The sequence below is a fragment of the Cynara cardunculus genome (assembly GCF_001531365.2).
Source record: "Cynara cardunculus var. scolymus isolate 2C chromosome LG 11, CcrdV1, whole genome shotgun sequence".
Taxonomy (NCBI): domain Eukaryota; kingdom Viridiplantae; phylum Streptophyta; class Magnoliopsida; order Asterales; family Asteraceae; genus Cynara; species Cynara cardunculus.
In genome coordinates, this window is record NC_037538.1 from 13,826,319 (window position 1) to 13,836,858 (window position 10,540).

The window sequence follows — 10,540 nt, forward strand, 5'->3', positions numbered from 1 at the left end:
TTATTTATAGAAGAATTTTTTATTTCATTTTCGTTAATAGCGTAAATCGATAAGGATTATGTAATAAAAATAATAATTTATCATTCAATAATATTTGGTTTTGTATACTGTCTTTTCTTAGTTTCAAAAAAAAATCTGATCGGTTCGTTCATCAATGACAGGTTTTTCATTCACAAATTATGAACCATAAAATTATGAGTTTTTTTTTTCATTCTTGAAGTTATGGGTTTTTTTTATTAATGAAACCATGAAATCATGAGTTTTTTTCATTAACGAAAATATGGAATCATGAAACACGAGAATATGAAACATGAAAAATGAAACTTGAAAAAACAAAACAAAACATGAAACTAGGAAAAAATCTGAATAAAAATAAATATTTAAATTGTTACAAAAAATATTGCATACCATTAATTAATCCCAAAAATAAAAATTAAACCAAAAATAAAATAAATATTCAAAAAATATCTTTTGACTATTTTACCCTTTTCAACTCTAATTCAGGTAGAGTGTATTAATTGTCTTTTCTTAATATAAATAACTCACTCATTTTTAATCATTTATCAATAAAATCAAGGGTGAAGATGGATTTATAAAGTTTGTATTATTGATGCGGTTTGCAAATTAAACCATATATATATATATATATATATATATATATATATATATATATATATATATATATATATAACAAGGAGATCAAACGAGAACATGGATGTTAATGTACTGACATTGTATTACTACTGTTTTACCACTGTTTTTTTTGCCGAGACGATTAAATGAATCGTTTTATTGCCACTGTGCATAATACAAACAAAAAATAGTTTGGCGTTAAAAAAGTTTTGACATGTTTTAAAGGACATCTGATTATGAAACTTCCAATTTTTTTCCAATTGCGTAACTCAATCAAAAAGTAACTTGGTATGCAATTTCAAAAGTAAAAAAGATTCGATCATGTTTTAAAAGACATTTGATCATGCAATGTTCAAATTGATACAGTTACAAGGCTTTTTTTTGATTTTTTTTGGTAAGACAAACAACTGCAAATTAACAAAAACACAGAAGAAAACATCACAAAAGGGAAACAGGTTTCTACAACAAATAGAAAACCACCCATCTGGACTTTCTGATTTAAGCTCTCATGTTTGGAGGAATGTTTTCCCTCATGTTAGTACCATCCAGGACAGCTCTCATTGGGTGGTAGGTGCTGGTAACATCAGCTTTAGCGTAGCTAACAGGGTCCTGGTGGCTTTTCGGTACACCCCACAAGCACAAACAAGTACGATCATATGGCTTATTTTATTGATGCTTAAAATACAAATAAAAATCAATAGTAAAAGAAATTCGATCATGTTTTAAAGGACACTTGATACTATCATGTGGTGACCAAAAATTTACTGATACATTTAAATGGATTACTTATCGATGCTTATTCAGGATACAAACAAAAAAATGGCATAAGTTTTTGCGATCATATTCTAAGACGTTTAATAATATCAGATGATTGTGTACAAATTTTCCATGTATGTGATTTTTTTTAACTTTTTGTCTATGGCAGAGGATCGTGTGAGAATAAAAGTTAAGGTGAAAAGTGAAAGAAATGATCTGAACCCTTGATCATTTTTTATCTCACCCCCATCCTATGAATTGCGCTTTTCACAGGAATTGATCCGTCATCTTATTAGCGTTGATCTTCAATTAGAATTAATCCAAGGACAGATATCCATTTTCACCATTCTCACCATAACTTTCAATCTCACCGGAACTCAATCATTTGTCTATTGTCTTGTCGCACTCCATGCCAATGGTAATGATTCTACCACGGTTTTTAACATCACTAGAAATGAAATGGAGAATAACAAAATAGAAACAAAAAAGTAATCAGATTTATTTTTTATCGGTGATTTTGATGTTAACATGTTTTCTTTATTTTCTATTTATTGGAATGCTCTTCAAATATTGATTAAAACCAAATATTTTAAATACGTTAAATTGAACGTCTATATGTTTTTATGATGGAAAATCATGTATTCATCTAAAATTTTAAAATAACTGCAAAATCAGAACATCATCTTAAAATCAGTAGTAATATAATCGTAATGAAAAGTTTAGAACTTATATCACTGAAATTATACAAAAATCTATTGTGATAACTGGTTATTCGGATATAAAGCTCAGGATTGTTTTTGAAAAAAATGATGGTAAATTAAGGGGTTAAATGTGTTTGTGTGCTTAAATTATTTTAAAACCTCGTCGCCTCATGCTTATTTTAAAGTGAATTATATGAGATATTTTATGTTATCTCATGGGGATGGTAAAAGGTGGGTAGAAGCTTTTTGTGTGTGTGTGTGTATGTGTGTGTGTGTTTACTTTGAACTTGAGAAAACATAAACCAAAAGAAGAGAAAAAGGAAGTTGATTATATAAATATTGTCTGGTTGCTTGCTGCTAATTTCATCATCTCATTATGATTAAGGTGAGTTTATTTTACAAACTTCCATTATTTGGTGTTGAAATTAGAACGTATGATATTTTATATGGGGATGATATAAAACGATTTTGATGCTATAATTTGCATAATTGTGGGATTTTGATATGTTTGTATAATTTGTTTGGAATAAGGGTGTCATATCAAAGAGATATGTATTGTGGTTATAAGGGTGACATATCAAAGAGAGGTGTATACTGGGATAAGGGTGACATATCAAATAGATGTATATTGTGGTTATAAAGGTGACATATCAAGGAGAGGTGTATACTGGGATAAATGTGTCATATCAAGGAGATGTGTATACTAAGATAAAGGTGGCATAATCAATGGAATGTAAAATCTGGGTTTTTGATCAAATTGTTAACTGTTGTCACATCCTTATGATGTGATGACTTGGAGTTATCGCATCCTATTGATGCGATGAATAGTTGTTATCGCATCCTTGTGATACGAGGAGTTATGTTTTTCGCACCAGTGTAATGCGACAAGTTGATTTATCGTATCCTATTGATGCGACAAGTTGGTTTATCACACCTATGTTGCATGTGAAACATTTTGAACTCGAACACACAATTCTTTTACTATATTGGAACAAAGTATTGTTTACGTTTTAAAACTACTATATCTGAAAAGTTAGTACAAAACTATTGTTTACTTAGTATAAGTTCAAGAAAAGTGGTACCGGAGAATGTTTACTACCATCAAATGAGTCTTTTAAGACCTACAAACGTCCTAATATAGTGCTTTTATAAGACTAAGAATTGTATGTCATATATAAATACGTTACAATAAGTTGTTGGAAAGAAGTTAAACATATCCTAAAAAGTTCTATCGACGAAGTTAGATAACTACAAACTGGTTAGGTTGTTTAACTTCACCAGTCGACGAAGTTGAAGAACCCAATATGACAAAATTACACTGTGGAAAGCATCATATATATATATATATATATATATATATATATATATATATATATGGGTCAATTCAAGGGAAAACTGATTAGTTTGTGGTAACTGTGAGATCCAATCTCAACCACAAATCAACGGATAAAGTAGGAAATTAATAATTATGGTAGTTTGAGTTAAAATTATAATTAGAGGGCATTTTAGGTATTTTTAAAAAAAACTCCTCTCTCCTCTCTCCTTTCTCCTCTCACATCTCTCCAACCTCCAATCTTCGGCCTCCGGTGAACATTAATCCGGCAGGTACCAAGTAATCATAAAGATACACAATGTGATACCCATTGTGATATACTGTGATACCAACTATGATACCAACTCAAACCTTAAAAACAAAGATACACAATGTGATACCAATTGTGATATACTGTGATACCGATTTCACCGGCGGCCGGAGATTGAAGGTCGGAGAGATGAGAGAGGAAAGATGAGTTTTTAAAAAAATACCTAATATGCCTTGTAATTATAATTTTAACTCAAACTACCATAATTATTAATTTCCTAATTTATCCGTTGATTTGTGGTTGAGATTGGACCTCACAGTTACCACAAACTATTCAATTCTCATTTGATTAGTCCCTTATATATATATATATATATACAACACTCCAGAATCTGGAAAAGAATGACTTATTTACTACTTTTATTGAACACTATAGTTACTTCAGATTAAATCTTAATTGGAATCGTCGAGTTAGTTACAAAGCATTACTAATTTAAAGGTCCACAACATTCAAACCAAGCCAAAAAATAACTAAGTTAGGAACAGATGTTACTACAACTCAACAACAGTCGCAATCTTCAAACTTTCAAAGTACTCCAACCTTGATGTTGGTTTCACTGTTTCAGAGCTGTAGTATTGCTGGAGGAATATGCAGTGGGCATTTGTTATTGGGTCGGACCTCACATATGTCGGGATTTATTTTCTGGGTCTAACTGGATATTTTTGAAGAAGATTTGAGGGCTTACATCATCACCTGTTTTTGTTACTTAGAACCCAAGTTTCCTATTTAGCATAAATATGGATGTTATGTATGCTTGAAAAACACTAACCTTTTGGTTATTACCTTTAAATTCTATTTGCTTTCAAGTACTTAATTCCAAGTAGTTGAAGCTGGTCTTTTGATATCGTTTTGCAAGTATTAATCAAGTTTACTTGTTTTGAGATCGTTTCTCTACTTCATCTAATTCTCGTTACAAGTTTACTTTGATTTTCGGTTAATTATTCGGAGCTAATCTATTCACGTGGTAATACATTGGATTTTCAATCCCTTTGTGGCTCGTGATTAGTCTCTCGTAGTTAAAAAGCTGCTTTCTAAGTGTTCTCAATGCTAGTGTTTACTTTTGTGAAATAACTTGTCGTGCAAACAACATAACCTGCGGTCCAAGTTACTAAGTACTATAGTAATCCTGCAATTCTCTTTTGAATTTCTTTAGTTTCTTTTACTGCTTTGAACTTTACATTTCTACAATTTATTTTACGGTTATTTACTTTCTCACACTTTACTTTATTGTCATCTAAATTCCAAAAATTTACTTTCTCGCAACTTACTTTCAGCAATTTACTTTTCGGTATTTTTCATTTCCCTTATTTACTTTTCAGTCTTTGCATCTTTCATAAGAAGAAACCGAGCGATAATGGTCTAAACGTCTTAGCTTTGGTTGTAAGAAAAAATTTAGATCAAAACCGATATGAAAGTACATAGATATCTTATATATAAGCATTATTGTTTAATTACTTATTTCAGATGATTAATATTTCATTGAAGACATTGTGTGCTCCTTTAGACAAATAAAGCCTATTGCATATTGGCTATTGGTTTCTTTGTCTGATCAAAGTGCAGTTTGTGGTGCTACTTAGAGAATGAAATACAAGTTATTGACAACTAATTTTATGTATAAAAATGCATTTAACTTTCAGAGTTAAGATGAATAAGAAAACCTGAAATAATATGAGAAAACTATAAATAGTTTTAGTGCCTGACAAGTACTATACTCCTGTGGTGCAGGATTGTAACATTGTCTCGTGTTGGGATTCATGATATCTAACATAAATGATATCGTATAGATAACACGTCGACCTGTGTGTACTCTTGGGAGGTCATCTGAACCGATAGTTGATACATGCGACAATACTATAGCACCATTCTATGGTACTATAGGACTGTACAGGAATGTTATGTTATCTTTTTACTGGATCATTTTTTTTGTCTTAACAAACCTTTGCACCATTTGTTTTTTTCTACAACTGATTTTCTAGTTGATAACTCACTCACATACCATAAAGATTTCCTCGAATTCGCAATCTAAAATTAATTTTTAATGACTGTACTTTTGTAAAATGTATGTAAGCCTTTTCTATGGAAACAATATCTTATACTTATACCATTATTACTTGTCGACAAAATGACGGTAGTTCAATGTGTATATTTGCATTGAGTTCTAGTTTCATTACGTTTTGAGGTTGTATAAACCGAAAACATTTCTCAAGTGTTGCTAGAACCATTCCCCAACGAGGACATGATGCACATGCCAACAAATAAAAAGAGTTAGTATTAACGTCTAGTGAGTTCAAACAACTTTATATTTAATATAAAATGATAAAATTGAAATAATGTTATTTAAAAATCACCATTTCCAAAATGAAATGTTTTTAGTATGAAAGCAACATTTTTCCCAAAACCCACATCAAAACACCCATTTAACATGAAACCAAAACCCAATAATCACATAAATTGCAAATAAGGTTTAATATTCAAATACTGAAAACATGGATTTAACTTTATTATCCAAAACATCAAAACACAGATAAGTTCCAATATGTCAAAACCATAAGTTATGGGTACTCTCCAAACCCAAAGCATCATTGAAAACATGGATAATACAACTCCTTTCGGTGAAGGGCTCCACCTGATTTCATTGAATGTGGCGGAACATAAAAGTGGGCCACGTATCAACTTTATTGAACGATTCCTCAGATTTATTGACTTCAGTGTCCACTATAACAAGTGTCACCTCAAGACCTCAATACCTTTAGTATCTAGTATATTGAGTTTCACCATAACTCCAAGTATCTTTAATGCCCATTTCTTCGAGTGTCACCTCAAGAATATTGAATCTTAGTGCCTATACGTTCTGTAGTTGAGTTCCAACCTTAAGGTTCTCATTCGACCTTTAGTGTCTACTAACTAACATTCAAGATAGGAACCTCAAACTTCCTACTTGACAACACATGACATTTAACCCTCATGCATAAGGTATAAAGCATCAAAACCGCAATTCTCGTGGTCCTGGAGTCCAACTCATACGAGTTCACTTCTGCAATACCGAGATAACCACAATGCATACTCGAGCATTGGTCACGAAATGAGAACATCAAGACTCAGCACTTATCAAACACGACTAAGAGGCCGTTTACTAAATGCTTTTGGTAAGCTTTGATTGGGTAAGATGCTCTTACCATGTAAGAAAGCCTATCTATTAATATTATGTCAGCATCTTAGTCAACAACATTTGTTGGTCTCAAAAGGTATTGGTAACTAACATTATCTCTTATCCATTAAGCACTACTACCATAAGCACTTAGCAAACAACCCCTAACTCATATGCCTATGGATTTAATGCATGACTTCTAATGAATGACCAATTCACTCGAAACATGTAATTTCCAAACAAATATGCAATAAATGCAAATCATACCCAAAACTTAACATTGAGCAACTTAAACCGGATTAATGTCCCCAAAACTCATTTGAAGCAATATCAAACAAATAAAAACCATAACTTATTTGACTACCCAATTAAAAGCCAACATAAGTCAATAAAATGAATTTCCTCAATACATATGCAAATTCATGCTCCAAATGTATGATTAACTCAAAGACACATCACTTGTTGCTACAAATCATTTTCTAAATAAAATCGTACTTTTACATTTCCAAAATGTCTTATGACACAGTAATATATATTTTTCAAACAGTTTATAAAACCATACACGCTAAAATTGCATTAATGCCGAATAATCTACATTTATACAATAAACCATGAAAAAAACAAACCCTTATCATAAACATATTTTAGTAATAATAAAAAACAAACCCTTATCACAATTAACACTTATTCTATAAGCTAACCTCCACAAAATCAATTTGATTATTACTAAAGCATATAGTCTAAGGGGCCGTTTACCAAACACTTACCCGGTAAGCATTTACCGGTAAAATTTAACACTATCACTTACTTACCGGGTAAGACTTTAATTAGTCCACAAAAACGACATCGTATGCAACAATTTACAAAGTAAACGCTTACCATGGTAAGAGTCGTCGCCCTCACTTACTGGGCAAGACTCTCAGTCCTTGTCTCCTTCTTACCGGGTAAGATTCTTAGTCTTTACCATATTCATCTGGTAAAGTAATATGACTTGGTAAGCGCTTACTCGAGTAAACGGCCCCTAAGTATGCTCACATTATTTAAACCATAGAATAAGTGTTAATTGTGAAAATATGTTTTGGGAAAACCTTTATCTTCATTCAAACCATTCATTCCACATTCGGCTATTGGTTTGATATTACTGGCATGTACAGATATATAACTATGCATGGATGAAGATACGAATGCATGTATGTACATAGATGTATGTATGTACATCATGTGAGAAAATATCTACAATTAGAGAAGTGTTAGAAGGTGAAAATGACTAATGACAAAGATTTAGAATAAACAAGACTTAATTAGACTAAAAACCCTTGTGCATAGAAGTTTCTTCTTCGCTAGGAAACAAATATTTAGAACAAAATTACCATTTAGTCCCTCAGAAAAAAAAAATCTTAGAGTTGAATTTAAATTATTTAATATAATGATTAAATGTAAAGTTAATGTTGGGTGATGGTGATGGTGATGCATCCTCAATTAATTATTAATTAAATTATATTAAATTAAATAATTAAGGTGTCTGGATTAAATTCATGTGTTTTAGCACTAAAAATATTCACAAACCCATCAATTCAAGTGTTTGTAGGAAAACAGCTGCCATGCATTTAAATCAATTTTTTTTTCTAAATTAAATTTTCAAGAATATATAATAATAATAATTAGAAATAATTGCTTTTTAAATAATACTTATTATATTGTTAATCAATAATCATTACAAATAAACTAATGGCTAATGATTAATGACTAATGACTAATGACTAATGACTAATGACTAATGACATGGTTGTATTATGGTAAATTCTTTTTAACTTCTTTTTTGTTAAAGGGTAATTTAGACATTTAATAATTTACGTAAGTACTTTTTATTATATTGTATATGTTTACTATAAAAAGTTTAAGAGTGATCTACACTTGTGATGCCCTGTCGTTTGCTTAAACTTTGGATTTGGTCTTTAAAACGATGATGGTTCTTAACTTTTCAATTTCATAACATTCATAGTTTCTAGAGTTAACGTTGTTAGGAGCCGTTTACCTAAACACTTACCCGGTAAGCACTTACTAGTAAAATTCAACGTTATTGTTTACTTACCGGATAATATTTTATTCAATAAAACGCATCGTATGCAACAATTTATCCTGGTAAGCACTAACCATGGTAAGAGCCCTCGTCCTCACTTACAGGGTAAGACTCTTAATTCTTATATTCGGTCTTACCGAGTAATATTCTTAGTCATTGATATATTCATGTGGTAAAGTAAAGTGACTTGATAAGGACTTATCCAGGTAAGCTATATATAAGTTTTCAACCATTGTAAGCTATATATAAGTTTTGAGGCAAACTAAAGGGACCAAAAATGTAATTAACTTAAAAATTAATTGTGATTTTTTTTTAATTTCTTATACTAAAACTATTTTATATATCCGATCAAAAAAATCAAATTTTTTAAATTAAAATACGTAGTAAATAAAAATCTTTATATTTATTTAAAAAACTACTAAATTGAAACCACAAGGGTGGTGTCTGATTGGTTTGAACTTGACTTCAAAGGTCAAAAGTATCATGAGGTCTCAGGTTCAAATCCAAAGAGAAATAAAAATCCCCTTGTGGCCACAGAGGTCCAAATGCGGTTACTCCGAGCTATCTGCAAAGCAGGTGGTCATCCTGGAATTAATCGGCTCGCATAGCGGGTTGGATATCCAGGTTAATAAAAAAAACTACTAAATTGAGAAAAGGACTTTTGCGTAAGGAAATCTAAACTTTTAAAAAACAAAGGTTAAGAGAAGTTCGCATATCTTTAGGGTTGAAAATTAAAATATATAAGAAAAGTACTGGAATCAAGTACGGTCAAAATGAGATCATTAATATATAGTCAAACTACAAACAATTAAAATAATAATAAAATAAAAATTAAAAAAAAACCGTAACATTTTGAACATATACAATTGTTATAGAGATTAAAAAAACGTTGATTATTCAAACAATTAAAAAAAGTTATTGTCAAATCCTATAAATAAATAAATATTTTTTTTATTTAATAACAGAAATTTTTGATTTGTGATTGGATATATAGAATAATTTTAATAAAGAAAATTTAACAAAAAAGAGAATCGGAATTAATTTTAGAGTGAATTACACTTTTGGTCCCTATAGTTTTCCCAAAGACTGATGTGTTCTTAATAATGGTTGCTAAATAACGGTGTTAACTCCGAATACTATGAGTGTTATTAAATTGAAAAGTTAACGAACATCAGTACAGATAATTCATGTTAAGGGAGCAAACCACCAATATAATTCACTCTCTTTTTTAATGAAAGGGTATTATTTTTTAAAAGAGTTTCTTACATCAAGAAAATGTATTTGATAATCTTGATTAAGGGATCTAATTATCTTTTTTTTAAACTTAAACGTATCATTATATATATAGAGAGAGAGAGACTTGGGATCATGTGAGACCAAAGGTTTTTCGTGAGACCCGTAAGACCAATTCTTAACCATTGGATTAGATTTACAATCTAAAACATTTTTAATCACAAAATTGTCACAAGACTTCTCAATAATCACAAGATTGCCACCGTGCAACTTTAGACCATTAGATCATTAGCTTGTAAAGTTGATCAATGAACATAAATTGGTCTTACGGGTCTCAAGAAAAACC